The sequence below is a fragment of the Geotrypetes seraphini genome, chromosome 3, assembly GCF_902459505.1.
Source record: "Geotrypetes seraphini chromosome 3, aGeoSer1.1, whole genome shotgun sequence".
Taxonomy (NCBI): Eukaryota; Metazoa; Chordata; class Amphibia; order Gymnophiona; family Dermophiidae; genus Geotrypetes; species Geotrypetes seraphini.
The window spans coordinates 131,957,977-131,974,338 of NC_047086.1; positions in this window are offsets into that span (position 1 = coordinate 131,957,977).

Here is a 16,362-nt window from a genome sequence, read left to right on the forward strand (position 1 = left end):
GGAGCCCCTCTGAGTCGGGTCTCTCCCCCGTCTGTTTCTGCTGCTCCCTAAGCCTGTGCTGGACTGCGGCTGATTGGGGCCCCGGGGACACAGATGCTGTCTAGGTCCCCTGCAGTTGTGAGTTTTCTGCCAGGTGGCTCCTGCCAGTTGATCTGTACTGCTCTTGCTCGTGGGCGCTGGTCTTGCTCGCGGGCTTAGGGTCCGTTAGGTAGGGGGTCAGGGTCCTTCCCTGGGGCTGGGGGAGTTAGTACCCTTGTCGCGGTGCCTTAGGGCATGGTTCCCCTTTTCTCTGGGCATGCATTTGGACACCTGCTAGGTCTGCTCTCTCTAGTTGGAGTGGGGGATGGCTTGAAGGGGGGATGGCAGTGGGGGGCTACCGCCATGAAGGGTGGTACATCGGGTGCGGGTGCTTTGGGGTGTGGGTAGGGGGTGCTATTGGCCAGTTGCTGCTGTTCTTTTGGTTTTGTTTCAGGTCCGGTAGTGGCTGTCACAGAGGATCATCTCTTCTTCGCTGTTGGTCATTGGACAGGGTATCAGATCCGTTGGTGACCGTGCCCTGGCCGGCACAGTGGGCGACATGGATCGGTGGCATTGGTGGTTGCTGCAATTGGCGACTCTGTCTCACTTGATCCTCTCTGCTTCTCTGGTGGGGCACTGGCCAGGAATGCCAGTGCTGTGAATGATGGTGACCCTGGTTGACACGGCTGCGGGGGCCAGCAGACATGGTGGTTGCTGCGAATGGCGCCATTATTGCTTCCAGTCCGAGAATGGCCGTCTCAGGGGCTCATCTCTACTTCGCTGTCAGGAACGCCGGAGCTGGCGGTGGTCTGCTGCCGCGGTGGTAGCTGCGGCTGGCGCCATTCCGGTTCTGGGATTGCTGTGAGACTGGGGGTTGCTACAAGGGCGCCCTTGCTTCGGTGGCATGCCCCTTTTGCCAGCTGACCGCAGGACATGGCGTTGTTCTGTGGCAGCGAAATGTGGCTTGGCTGGTGGCCTGGCTTCCCCTCAGGGGGATTGGGCTGGTCTGGTATTGTGGACCCCCCGGGGGGGCAGGTCCAGGTGGTTCTGTGGACTCCCCGGGGGGGCAGTGCCAAGGGGGTTCTGAGGACTCCCTGGGGGGGCAGGACTGGGGTGGTTCTGTGGACTCCCCGGGGGGGCAGGACCGGGTGGGTTCTGTGGACTCCCCGGGGGGGCAGGACTGGGACGGTTCTGTGGTCTCCCCGGGGGGGCAGGACCGGGGTGGTTCGGTGGACTCCCCTGGGGGGGCAGGACCGGGGCGGTTCGGTGGACTCCCCGGGGGGGCAGGACCGGGATGGTTCTGTGGTCTCCCCGGGGGGGCAGGACTGGGGCGGTTCTGTGGTCTCCCCGGGGGGGCAGGACTGGGGCGGTTCTGTGGACTCCCCCGGGGGGCAGGACCGGGGCGGTTCTGTGGACTCCCCGGGGGGGGGGCAGGACCGGGGCGGTTCTGTGGACTCCCCGGGGGGGGCAGGACCGGGATGGTTCTGTGGTCTCCCCGGGGGGGCAGGACCGGGATAGTTCTGTGGACTCCCCGGGGGAGCAGGACCGGGACGGTTCTGTGGACTCCCCGGGGGGGCAGGACTGGGGTGGTTCTGTGGACTCCCCCGGGGGGGCAGGACCGGGACGGTTCTGTGGACTCCCCGGGGGGGGCAGGACTGGGGTGGTTCTGTGGACTCCCCCGGGGGGGCAGGACCGGGGCGGTTCTGTGGACTCCCCGGGGGGGGGCAGGACCGGGGCGGTTCTGTGGACTCCCCGGGGGGGCAGGACCGGGATGGTTCTGTGGTCTCCCCGGGGGGGCAGGACCGGGATAGTTCTGTGGACTCCCCGGGGGGGGGCAGGACCGGGACAGTTCTGTGGACTCCCCAGGGGGGCAGGACTGGGGTGGTTCTGTGGACTCCCCCGGGGGGGCAGGACCGGGACGGTTCTGTGGACTCCCCGGGGGGGGCAGGATCGGGGCGGTTCTGTGTCTCCCCGGGGGGGGCAGGACCGGGGCGGTTCTGTGGACTCCCCGGGGGGCAGGACCGGGGCGGTTCTGTGGACTCCCCGGGGGGGCAGGACTGGGGCGGTTCTGTGGACTCCCTGGGGGGCAGGACCAGGGTGATTCTGTGGTCTCCAGTTCATGTTTCTCTAGTTTCCAGCTATTCATGTTTTGTTTTGATTGAATGCTTATCCGAAGATACTAAGTGTGGTACCAAGATTAAACCATAACAGGGATACTAACATTTGAAGAGATTAAGCATACATGATTCGTTATGGGGCATACTTGGGTAACTGCTTTATTATGCCACAGAAAATGGTAAGAACAAGGGGGAGTCCTGCAATTTGAAGAAGCAGTACATGACGGTGCGTACCTAAGGGGGTGGGAAGAGAAGGATTGATGGCAAAGCTATTTGGTTGGATTGGGGTGGTTTTGTGGACTCCCCGGAGGGGGGGGGCAGGTTTGGTTCTGCTGACTCCTCGGGGGTGTTGGCCTTATGTGGTTCGGTGGACTCCCCGGGGGCTGGACCAGGGGGGAGTTCTGTGACTCCCCGGGGAGGGCAGGACCGGGTGGTACTGTGGACTCTCCGGGGGGGCTGGACCTTTGTGGTTTTGGGGTCTCCTTGAGGGGGCAAGACTGGGGTGGTTTTGGGTCCCCCCGGGGGGGCTGGACTGGGGGGTAGTTCAGGGGTCTCCCAGATGGGCAGGCCCGGGGATTGTTGGGGCACTTCAGGGGGGGAGCCAGGACCGTCCGGATTTGGCTGACATCCGGGGGGCTGGTTCGGGGCTGTGCTGTTGTATTCATGGCTGGGGTAGGATTGGGGGGTTCTGGGGATCTCTTTGGGGGCAGTTTGGGAACGGATGTGGTTCGGGGGCAGGCTGAGCAGGGACAGGTGGCGCTGGTAGCTTGCCGGTAGTAGGAGTTACAGGGGTCGGGGGCCGCTTCTTCCGGGTACTGGTCGCTGGATGTTGGTTCGTGGGGGCGTTTGGGTTGCGGTTATGTCCAGGCTTGCGGTTCTCCAACGCTCTGTTTGATGCGTCTCATTAGGTGATGATTGGGATGGTTGGCAGGGAGCTGTGCCCAGGTTCTGTCGTGGTTTGTTGGCAAGTTAGGGATGCAGTTATCCCGAACGTGTGACTCGGCAGGTACTGAGCGGGGGACCGGCAGGGAATCACGCTCGTGCTCTGGTGACTCTGGTTATAGGGGCATGTTTGGATACGCCACTCCCCATGACTTGCGGCATGTCAGGGTCAAGGGCCGCATGTTTTGACACTGGTATGTTGGTGTGTTTGGGTTTGCCGTCCTCCCAAGCTCTAGTTAGTCGATTTCATCTCGCTTGTTACTGGGGCGTTTTTAGACATGACATCCCGGACTATTGCTGCCAAGACAATGTCGAGGGGGGGGGGGTTTGAATTTTCCGGGTACTGGTTTCCGGGGTTCTGCGGGACCTGGTTCTTTCCTGTGTGTTCCCTTCCTGGGTTGTTCTTTAACAGGGTTGCTGGGATTAGTTGTACTGTTGGGATTCCAGAGGTCGCAGCTTTGCTTTTGGGTGGGGGGGGCCTGTAAGTTACAGGCCTGTGGCGGTAACCCGAGCTACAAGGTCTTCGCTCATCAGAAGATGAGCGGGTATTTGGCAGTCAGCACAGATGAGTGGTGAGGCCGCGGGTCAGGTGACCCTGTAAGGGGAGGGGCATGGCGGTCCATGCCTACACCCCTAGGCTCATCTGGGGATGAGTGGTTAAGGGGAAGGGAGCTCAAGTGAGCGAATATGTCTTGAGGCCCGTGGCACGGAAGAGGGGCATGGAGATTCATGCCACCCCCTAGGCTCTTGCTGATACGGCAGGGTCAGGGGAATACAATTGTGATTTCTGTAAAATTGCAATGTCTTGTAGCTCGGGGTGAAGCAATTGTTCATTGCTTATTGGTTGACCCAATAAACAAAGCTGCAGCCTGAATTTTACCATCAATAAAGTGTCTGTGTTTTATTTATCAATAACATTATTGCTGAGGATATAATAGCGTGAGTACAGTGAAGGGAGGTTTTAGTAATCATGGGGTGGGTGATGGGTTAGAAAGGGGTGAGGGGACGACAACTTGGCCATTCCAGATCCATAAGTTAAAGTTCTACAAGGTTTTATATATTTGTTTACAGCAATTTCTGAATATGCATTATAATGTATATATTTTAAAAGAACTCCTTAATTCCACTTAGGTTAAAATTTTACCAAAGCGATGTAAAACTTATTTATTGTAGGTAAACAATAATTGTACCCTTAAACAAAGAATGTATCTTTTTAACCAGCACCCTTCTTATAGTCTTAGATAATGAATCATTGGCCCTGTCTAATTTTAACTCATGCTAGAAAAGCTGACAGCTTCACAGACACCAAGCCCATAAAGCCCCCTTCACATCTTGCTGCGTTTAGATTAGAAAATAACCTGAGATTTCAAATACTTTAAGGACATTTCTTGTATCCCTGCTTTATTTTACTAGAATCTTAATTAGTGTAAAGAGGAAATAAGGATAATTATTCCTAAAATCTAATTCAATATTATAAAATTAAAGAAAGTTACAATACTCAGAATAAGAACAGTTTAACCCCCTTCCACCAGACAACTCTCTCCAGTCCTTGAGGCCCAGTATAGTAACATAGTAGATGACGGCAGATAAAGACCCGAATGGTCCATCCAGTCTGCCCAACCTGATTCAATTTAAATTTTTATTTTTTCTTTTTTTTTCTTTTTTCTTCTTAGCTATTTCTGGGTGAGAATCCAAAGCTTTACCCGGTACTATGCTTGGGTTCCAACTGCCGAAATCTCTGTTAAGACTTACTCCAGCCCATCTACACCCTACCAGCCATTGAAGCCCTCCCCTGCCCATCCTCCACCAAACGGCCAGACACAGACCGTACAAGTCTGCCCAGTAACTGGCCTAGTTCAATATTTAATATTATTTTCTGATTCTAAATCTTCTGTGTTCATCCAACGCTTCTTTGAACTCAGTCACAGTTTTACTCTCCACCACCTTTCTCGGGAGCACATTCCAGGCATCCACCACCCTCTCCGTAAAGTAGAACTTCCTAACATTGCCCCTGAATCTACCACCCCTCAACCTCAAATTATGTCCTCTGGTTTTACCATTTTCCTTTCTCTGGAAAAGATTTTGTTCTACGTTAATACCCTTTAAGTATTTGAACGTCTGAATCATATCTCCCCTGTCTCTCCTTTCCTCTAGGGTATACATATTCAGGGCTTCCAGTCTCTCCTCATACGTCTTCTGGCGCAAGCCTCCTATCATTTTCGTCGCCCTCCTCTGGACCGCCTCAAGTCTTCTTACGTCTTTTGCCAGATACGGTCTCCAAAACTGAACACAATACTCCAAGTGGAGCCTCACCAATGACCTGTACAGGGGCATTAACACCTTCCTTCTACTGCCTACGCCTCTCTTTATACAGCCCAGAATCCTTCTGGCAGCAGCCACTGCCTTGTCACACTGTTTTTTCGCCTTTAGATCTTCGGATACTATCACCCCAAGGTCCCTCTCCCCGTCCGTGCATATCAGCTTCTCTCCTCCCAGCATATACGGTTCCTTCCTATTATTAATCCCCAAATGCATTACTCTGCATTTCTTTGCATTGAATTTTAGTTGCCAGGCATTAGACCATTCCTCTAACTTTTGCAGATCCTTTTTCATATTTTCCACTCCCTCTTCGGTGTCTACTCTGTTACAAATCTTGGTATCATCTGCAAAAAGGCACACTTTTCCTTCTAACCCTTCAGCAATGTCACTTACATACATATTGAACAGGATTGGCCCCAGCACCGAACCCTGAGGGACTCCACTAGTCACCTTTCCTTCCTTCGAGCGACTTCCATTAACCACCACCCTCTGGCGTCTGTCCGACAGCCAGTTTCTGACCCAGTTCACCACTTTGGGTCCTAACTTCAGCCCTTCAAGTTTGTTCAACAGCCTCCTATGAGGAACTGTATCAAAGGCTTTGCTGAAATCCAAGTAAATTACATCTGGCATATGTCCTCGATCCAGCTCTCTGGTCACCCAATCAAAAAATTCAATCAGGTTTGTTTGGCACGGTTTACCTTTTGTAAAGCCATGTTGCCTCGGATCCTGTAACCCATTAGATTCAAGGAAATACACTATCCTTTCTTTCAGCAACACTTCCATTATTTTTCCAACAACTGAAGTGAGGCTCACCGGCCTGTAGTTTCCTGCTTCATCCCTGTGGCCACTTTTATGAATAGGGACCACATCCGCTCTCCTCCAATCCCCAGGAATCATTCCCGTCTCCAGAGATTTGTTGAACAAGTCTTTAATAGGACTCGCCAGAACCTCTCTGAGCTCCCTTAGTATCCTGGGATGGATCCCGTCTGGTCCCATCGCTTTGTCCATCTTCAGTTTTTCAAGTTGCTCATAAACACCCTCCTCCGTGAACGGCGCAGAATCTACTCCATTTTCTCGTGTAACTTTGCCAGACAATCTCGGTCCTTCTCCAGGATTTTCTTCTGTGAACACAGAACAGAAGTATTTGTTTAGCACATTTGCTTTCTCCTCATCACTCTCCACATATTTGTTCCCAGCATCTTTTAGCCTAGCAATTCCATTTTTTATCTTACTCCTTTCACTAATATATCTGAAAAAATTTTTATCTCCCTTTTTTACATTTTTAGCCATTTGTTCTTCCGCCTGTGCCTTCGCCAAACGTATCTCTCTCTTGGCTTCTTTCAGTTTCACCCTGTAGTCCTTTCTGCTCTCCTCTTCTTGGGTTTTTTTATATTTCATTAACTATTTTGACCTCCTATACTGAGCCTCAAGGACTAGAGAGAGTTACCATGGCAACAATGTCCCTAGCCAAAGGTCACCAAGGCCAATTTCCATATGTTGTATCTGGGTTTTCCAAATCTACATATTATAGTATTTGTTTTATAAAACATTTCATATTTAAACACACACACACACCCAATCACAATCTGGGATCCTAACATCCTCTCATATTTCATTCATATTTAATAATTCTATGGAGACCATTTGGGTCTTTATCTGCCATCATCTACTTTGTTACTATTTAGGCTTCCTTCTCTATCAAATAATGATAGGCTAGATCAGGGGTGCCCATACTTTTTGGGTTTGCGAGCTACTTTTAAAATGACCAAGTCAAAATGATCTACCAACAATGAAATTTAAAAAAATACACTGTATGCAGAGAAAATGTTAATTATCATTTATATTCTGCGGTTTTTTCAAAGAGGTCAAGACAGATGACGCTATGCAATGCCACCTCAGTAACAACCATACAAAAATAGACAAATATATCCTCCTCCCTTTTTTCTAAACTGTGATAGCAATTTTTAGTGCAGTGAGCTGCGCTGAATGCCCCGCGCTGCTCTCGCTGCTTATAGGCTTCCTGCACTAAAAACTGCTATTGCGGTTTAATAAAAGGGGGCCATCGTGCAAAATATAGACAGCAGATATAAATTCTCAAAACGGACACATTTTGATCATTAAATTGAAAATAAAATCATTTTTCCTACCTTTCTCTGGTGATTTCATGAGTGTCTGGTTGCACTTTCTTCTAACTGTGTCCAATATTTCTTCCCTTCTTTCAGCCTCCTGTATGCTTCCTCTCATCCAGACCTCATTCCCACCCCCCAACTTTTTCTTCTTCTCTCCCTGCCCCCCCTCCCTTTTCTTTCTTTGTCTCTGCCTGCCCCCAAGTCATTGCTGCCGCAAGCTCTCCCTGCAGATTAGATGTGTTGGGCTGACCAGCATTCTTCTCAGGCAGCAATTGGCTGGCCGGGAACTTCCTCTCCTATAGCAGAATTGACGTGGGAGAGAGGAAGGCTGATCGGCCCGGTAGATCGCAAAGGCAACGTGAGTCTATCATGGAGCCCAGGATGGGCTCTGCGATCAACTCTCGTTGCCTTCGCGATCGACATTTTGGGCACCCCTGGGCTAGATCATATTTCTTCTAAGCCAGCCAGCTCAGGAACATCTGTTTCCCAAGCCATGTTTCTGTTATTCCGCTGGGCATGGGCGTCCACAGAGCACTAGAGACCAGGCTTGTAGCCAGGAACTGAAATGTGTTTCAAACAAAGAAGACTGAACAGAAAGAGGAGATAGAAAAAGAGCACTTATAATTGTAATACCTATCCTCCATAAATATTCTATATATGCAGAACCAATTATAATTTTGCTTATCCAGTAATTCTTTTCCTGTGCTCCTGTAATTCAGCAAAATCCATACCAATATCCTACAATTTATTCCAGTTTGGTTATCTGGTTTTGTATTCTCTTATATCCATTTTTTTATATCACTTACAAACCTTTCTTACATATTCTTTAATATGGGCATGTCCTTATCAATAAAAGTTTTATCTAGCTTGTAAAACCCCCCCAAATAATAAGTTATAAAGTAAGTGAATGCGTCTTTTATTATTTTATGTTTGCATATACCAACCAAATACCCTTTCCATACTGTCCATCCCAGAAAGGCCTGTCACACCCTAGCACCCTTTGTCAGACTGTACCACTCAGCCCTTTCTTGAATACCACATTGGTATCCCAATGTGGTGTTCACATTCAGAGTGTTTGTGGTCTTACCTCTGGCTCAGGGGGTTATTTGGGTACAAACCATCGTATGGATCAGTGTGAGTTCAAGAGTCACTTTCTGCAAACATATTTCAATGCCAATTAGGATAAACTACAACACACAACCAGAAAAACTAATGCCAGGCCTATTAAAATACCCAATAGGTCCCTTTCCCATGAGATGTTTGGTATCCAGGAAGTCAGCCAATCCTACTAGCCTTTATCCTCTACTTCAAACTTTTTCACAATCCTGGAAAGCCTTGTCCAAAGAGGTTATATGTGCTTGCTGGTCAGAGAAGGAATCAGGAATGTATAACACTCCTGCCCAATGATGGCAATGTGCATACAGGGTCTGTTCTCCATTCAAATCAGAGACCAAATACCAGAAGAGCACAACAGCGACAAACTCATGTTCACTTTTTTTTTTTTAATCTCTAGAGATAATGGGGAAAACTGAAACATGCATAAAAATAAAGAAAATGTAAAGAAGAAAAGTATAGCTAATAGAAAAGTTGAAAACAGATATGTAAGACATATCAGACTTCTTAATTTCCCTAAAATATGGAAACCCTAATATTACCAAACTTAGAATGTTTCCCTTGAACACAGAAGTGTCAGGCATAGAAACCTAGAAGTGAATGCATGCAAATGTAGAATAAATGCAAAGTGTAAACACTAAGGAACACAAATATATGTATAATATATAAAGTTAAACCATTTGAAGGTGATGCAAGCAATTGCACACTGGACATATTGTTTCTTTTCCAAGTAGTGCAAGAGCAAATTTCTCAAAAGAAAATTAATTCATTAAAAGAAACTAGTGGTTTGTCATCAAATAAAATAAAAAGCACTGCTGCTGCAGGTGTCACAGTACATAACATAAATGAAAATAAGATACAGGATAGACAATAGTTCTTTTCAGAGAACAATGCATGAGACAATGATTAAAAAAAATACATCTAACAAGATGTCATAATGGGCCTATTGGATTAAGCAATAAAGCATAATTAAAGTTCATAAGTATAATTCAAATAGATTAACAAAGTAAAGAAGTATATGTAGCCTGTTATTAGTTCAAAATAATATGAGTCCAGAATGTCTATTCAAATATGATAGCAACAAGTAAGATCAGTCTGAATCGGGTGCAGTGAAACTGGAATAAGGGGAGAAGGAGGGGGTGAAGTCCCAAAAAACAATATGGAGAAATGATGTTCCTGAGATGGACTTTATTAATATTAAAACTTGGCAAACCACATAAAAACCTCTAGGACACATTTCACTGAAAAGCTTTGGACCCATCTCATGAACATCATTTCTCCACATTGTTTTTTCTTGGATTTATCTGTGGAGATCATTGGGTCAATTCTCTTGTTTTCGTCGGGGGTGAAGTCCCTCCAACTACCCATATCCCCACCTACAATTCAGACAAAAGAATTGCCTTGTGTACTGAGAAAGACAGCACAGAAGGCTTTTTTCCCCAAAGAAAAGAATTTGCGAGTTAGCTCACAAGAAACAGCTTTAAAAAGAAAAAGGATTGGAAGTATAAATGTGGGTTAACAAAATAGCTCAACGACAGCTGCTTTTTCCTTTTTTTTCTTTCTCCAGTGCTCTAGGGACCCTAATTTTTCTTTTCACATTAACATACATATACACACAATAGCACATGTACTAATATTGTAACTTTAAAATCCCCTCTAAGTACATATATACAGCTATACACACCCAAGATCAAACCACCATGATATGACAAAGGCCTGCCATACCCTAGCACCCTTTGTCAGACTGCGCCACTCAAGTACAATAAAAAAGTAAAATAATACAATATCTGTATGTCAAAAACCACTGCAAAAACTGATCTAATAGTAGAATTAATGTACTTACTTCTGCTCAACAGACAAGCTGCATGCTATAGCACAATCACTTGCCAAAAACCTGTGAGCATGGTAGAGTGACATGGAGCAGATAGAGACTAGCAGTCCATGGAGTATGTCCAGTAAGGTAGGTAGAATCAAAGCTGCCACTTTGTGCAAAACACATAATTACCTCCCCCATGCTTTTGTTTATGTGCAACTCCATCCTGCATGTGCTTTCATCCCATCCTCTTGCTAGGTAGTAATCTTGTGTTTATCCTACACCTGTGAATTCTGTCACGGTTTTTATCCCCAACTACTTCCACCGGCAGGACATTCCAAGCAAACACCACCCTTTCTGTGAAAAAGTAATTTTTGATGTTGCTCTTATGTTTGCTGTTAGAAGTCATGTCCTCTACTGCTATGGCTTCCCTATCTTTGAAAAAGATTTGCTTGCTAATTAATACCTGTAAAATAAAAACAAAACAAAACAATGCTCTGTTGCTCTTGAACTCAGTAATATCAAATTTAAGCCTCTAGATGTTGGATAAGTTATTCCAATCTGATGGGCTGGCAATTGAAAAAGAACATGTGCTAGTTTTAGCAAAGTGAATTTTAGGCGATGAAGGAATAAATAGATGCATTGTCTTTTCAGATCTTAAGGCTTTACCAGACCTATAGATTTTTAATACAATAGCCATGTAATAAGGAGCAATATTACAGAAGAGGATTATAACATTTTTTTGAAATGATGATTTCATGAACAACTTATAGATACTCTTTCAGTATCTCTTATAAGTTCTCTCTCTGCATTAGAATTTGTCAGATCATCCCTGTGTTCAAGGCAATGTTGCTGGACTAAATATGAAATAACATTTCAGCTGCACCAATATTCTACTGAGTCTGCTCAGCATAATCGGATGTGAACATTACCATTTTTATGAATTTAAGTTTGGGGTTCTTATAGAGTTCTTTGACTGTAGAAATAGTAGAAAGAGCATCACATTGTTGTAATTGTAAGAAGTCATTAAATGAGGTTTTATAATCTGAATAATTTAGAAATCTATATTTAAAGAACAGGATCAAGTATTTTTGTTACAAGATAATTTGGTGCTTTCATGAGTTGCAGTGTGCAACCTCAACAATATTATTTCATCATAATATTAATTTGGATACTGTTGCCAAAAATTGCAACCAGTTAAAAGGAGTAGGGCAAGATAAATGGCAAATTCAAATGCCAGTTTCATTGAATAATCAATAGAGAGAGCTCAATGTTTACCAAGAAGATGCAACACCTGACCTATTTCGGCACTCAAAAGCCTGCATCAGGAGTCATGATCTTCTGGTAAACATACAACCAAATTATAACAGTTGAGAGCACAGGATCTGGTAAACACAAACAAGCACATATTGTTAAGGCTGCAGTATGTCACTGCTTCTTCAGTGCTATAGAACTGGCAGAACTTAATCTTTCCAGTATAGAGAAGTTTTATCTAGAAGATACAAAGCGAAGATTTGAAATTGTGCATTAATTAGCTGGAGGTGTGAAAGCTGCTCTGTTATCCTTCAGAAATGGGCATATAGTAGCCTACATCTATCAATGTGGCATTCTACACCCCCCCCCCCCCCCCAGGGCTGTTACTAATCATGGACAAGGAGTATAAATGTGATAGTCCTGGGAACCTAACTGGCTACATGAATGCTAGGGTGCTTAGGGAGAGGTATAGCCAGTAAGAAAAAGGAGGTGCTGATGCCCCTGTATAAGACCGCATTTAGAATATTCTGTACAATTCTTAAGACTGCACCACAGGAAGATTACTAATATGGTTGGTGGTCTTCATCATAAGGCAAATGGGGAGAGAAGCATTAGGTTCTTACCTCAATATCTTTCTGGTAGAAAGTTACATCAGTCTTGACCAGTGGATTATTTTCCTCTTTAACTGCGAGTTGTGTAGAAGACATCATCGTTTACAGCTCAGTCTCCTTTCTCACTGGGTTGTCTTCTACACACCTCACAGTTAAAGATGAAAATAACCGGTCAAAATGAATGTACCTTTTGTACCAGAATTAAAGATATCAATATGTATATTTTGGAATAAAGGTGATAGAGGGGAGGTATGATAGAGATTTTAAATACCTACATGGGATAAATGCGCATGAGGCAAGTCTCTTTCATTTGAAAGGAAGCTCCGGAATCGGCATAAAATGAAATTAAAAAGTGATAGATCAGGAGTAGTCTAAGGAAATACTTTTTTTTACAAAAAGGGTGGTATAAGTGTGGAATAGTCTCCCAGTAGAGGTGGGGGCGATAAGGAGATGGGATCTCTTAGGGAGAGGAGATAGTGGATACTACAGATAGGCAGACGGGATGAGCCATTTGGTCTTTTATCTACCATTATGTATCTAGTGGACAACTTTAGGCGTCATTCTTATTTTACTATTTACTTAATTCTATTTTTTAATTTGATTTTTGCAGTTTCTATTATTTTAATCATTCTCTGGTTATTATTGCTTTGGATTGATTGGGTATTTTAGGAAGGAATGGGGCTAATTGCCCATTAGCACCTTATAGCTTTGAACCATTTCAAAAACTAAGATTAACACTACCAATTGTACTACTACTTCAATGTGAACTGGTCATTTTCAACACCACTAACCAATTAAGTGTTATTGAAAATGACAAGATAGCAACATACAAGCAAGTTAACTGGTTAGCGGTCATCCCCAGTAAGTTAACTCACTTTGAGCATCGTCCAGTATGAGTTTATTTGAAACAGTGTAGGCTCCTTATGCAAGTTGAAGGGGGGGGGGGGGAACCAATTGGAAATCAGAATTTGTGGGTAGATCCTGGTTTTATTCTTCTCTAGACAAATTTACTAAGGAATAAAGAGATGGAGTGGAGGAGTAGCCTAATGATTAGTGCAGTGGGCTGAGAACCTAGGGAACTGGGTTCAATTCCTACTGCAGTTGTTTGAGATTCTGAGAAAGCCACTGACTAATAACTCTCCACTGCCCCAAGAACACACCTAGATTGTAAGCCACTAGGGACAGAGAAAGTAACTGCATATAATAAATGTAAATTGCTTTGATTTTACCAGAGAAAGGTGGTATTTCAAATCCCACTGAATGCAAGATAGAGACACTGAATTCAAGAAAGCCTGGGATAGTCACATGGGATCTCTTAGAGAGAGGAAGAGATAATGGTTACTGCAGATAGGCAGATGAGCGAAAGTGGTTAAAATCAAAGTCAAATGAGGATCGATTAACCTGACGCAGGGAAGCAAAGGAGTACAATAAACTGTTAAAAGATAAATGGAGACAATTCTGTTCAGTAAAAATAGGTTCAACACAGATAAATACAAAATAACTTTTCAGCATAGTATCAAATTCAAATTTAACAACTTCTCAAGATATGACTCCATCTTTTGAAATTGCCACCTACTTTGAGAGATAATTAAAGATTCTGTGCCAGTCCTGCTCAACTGTATCAGATATTAAACTAATTTCCAAAAAAGCACCTATGGATGCATGCCTGGTAAATTTGAGCTGGCATTCTTTCAAGATTCCAGATTGGAATCAGTTCAAAAATCTATATGCAAAAATATGCTAAATCCTCTTGCAGACTGGATTCTTGCTCTTTGAACATCATAATGATTCCAAGCTTAACTTTTCAGAAAGATCTCTATAACTGGCTGATTGCTCAATTGAACAAGGGAAAATTTCCAAAAGAAAAAGCCTATATAATAATTACAGATGTTGATAATTACAGGCCTGTTGCCTCCATACATCTTTTTACAAAGTTAATGGAAGGTATTATTTGCCAACAATTGGTTGATTATTTGGATTGTTTCTCTTTTTATACATCCTTCTCAATCAGGTTTTCGGTCTATGCATAGTACAGAAACCCTAATAATCTCACTTGTGAATTACCGTACTTGTACACACTAGTGCTGCCCGATTCACAATTCGAATCGGTTCACCAATTCACTTCGGATGAATCGATTTTAAACACCAAAAAATCGGCTTCCCGATTCAGACCCTTCTCCCTCGCCCCCTAAAGCAGGAGCAGCAGTGCTGCTCTTGCTAGCCAGCCACTGCCGCACCTGCTTTAGAGGGCGAGGAGAGAGGGTCAGTCAGGAAGTGGGCTGCTGTGGGCTTACCACCCCTGGTGTCCAGTCCCCCCCTCGCGTCCGAGTCCCCCCCTGGAGTCTGATTTTCCATCCTGGTGGCCTGCACCCCCCGAAGGATTGCGCACCCCCCCTCCCCACCCCCGGGAAGGCCAATGTGTTCCCCCTGGCCTCCCCGCACCATTTACCTTCTCAGTGAAACCTGCAGAGCAGGTTTCACTAGCGTCTTTGCAAACTGCTTCAAAGCTGTTTCCTCCGCTGCGATCCTGCATCTGACATCAGAGGAGGGGCAGGATCGCAGCAGAGGAAACAGCTCAAAGCAGTTTTCAAAGACGCTAGGACCGTGATCTGCTCTGCAGGCTTCACCTAGAATGTAAACGGTGCGGGGAGGCCAGGGGGAACACGGAGGCCTTCCTGGGGGGAGGAGGGGGATGCGCAGTCCTTTGGGGTGGGACAGGCCTTCAGGGGTACAGGTCTTGGGGGGTCCAGACCTTCAAGGGGGGACGGGACAGGCCAGGGATGGTGGCATAGGCCTTCAGGGGGGACAAACCATCAAGGGGGGGGGGTACAGGCCTTCAGGAGGGGGGGAGATAGGCCTTCAAGAGGGGGACAGGCCAGGGATGGTGGCATAGGCCTTCAGGGGAGGGGGGCCCTGGTGTAGAAGTGCACAGAGGGAGGGAGGGAAGGGGGTTTCAAATAGATGTGCATATGCTGGACTTTGGGGGGAAGAAATAATGGGTCTAAAAATAGAGGAGAGGGAGAGATATGATGGACAATGGAATTTAGGGAGGGAAGGAACAGAAAGGGAGAGAAGTTGGACACAAGGGATGATGTGGAGGGGGGATACAGATACTGGATAGGAGGGTAGTTGGGAAAAGAAAGGGAAGTTAAGAAAAGGTGGATCTGTGGATGGAGACAAAAAAAAAAAGAAAGATGCCAGACCTCCGGGGGAAGGAAGGGAAGGACTGAGATGGCAGATGGATGGTTAGCACGGAGAAAGAAGGAGACCCTGGCAAGCAAGTTATCAGAAGTCAACCAGAGCCTGGGACCAACAAGATTTGAATAATGATCAGACAAAAGGTAGAAAAACTAATTTTATTTTCTGTTTTGTGATTACAATATGTCAGATTTAAAACGTGTATCCTGCCAGAGCTGGTATTAGACTGCAAACGTGAGCTAGGATTTAACAGAGAGGGGAAAAGTCTTTTTTGTTTGTTTATTTTGTTTACACCACAGCACCAGTGTGGTTAGGAGAAGGCAAAGGGGGTGAAGAGGCTGTAAAATAAACCCACCAGGATGTTTGAAAAAACAAACAAACAGCCAATTGGGCAGGAAAATTGAATCGAAAAACCAATAGGCTGAATCGAATCAAAATTTTTTTTCCTGAATCGGGCACTACTAATACACACTCTTTAGTAGAGGAATGGGAGCATTGCTATTGCAGTTTGATCTCGGTAGTGCTTTTGACTTGGTTGATCACAACATCTTACATAACTGCCTTAATGTCATAAGTATTTCAGGTAAAGTCTATCTATAGTTCTGAGACTTTTTGAAATCTCATACTTATCAGGTATTTTTCAAGGGCATTCTTTTTAACATCTATTTGGCATCACTGGGTGAGAAACTTGCAATTTAAAGATCTCTAGTTATGCAGATGATATAGCGATTATTGTACCAATCCCAAAAGATTTGCCTGCATCTTTAAATATAATTCAAGAAATTATATCCATCATGACCAACCGGATGAAAGATTACAAACCAAGTTAAACCCAGATAAGACTAAGT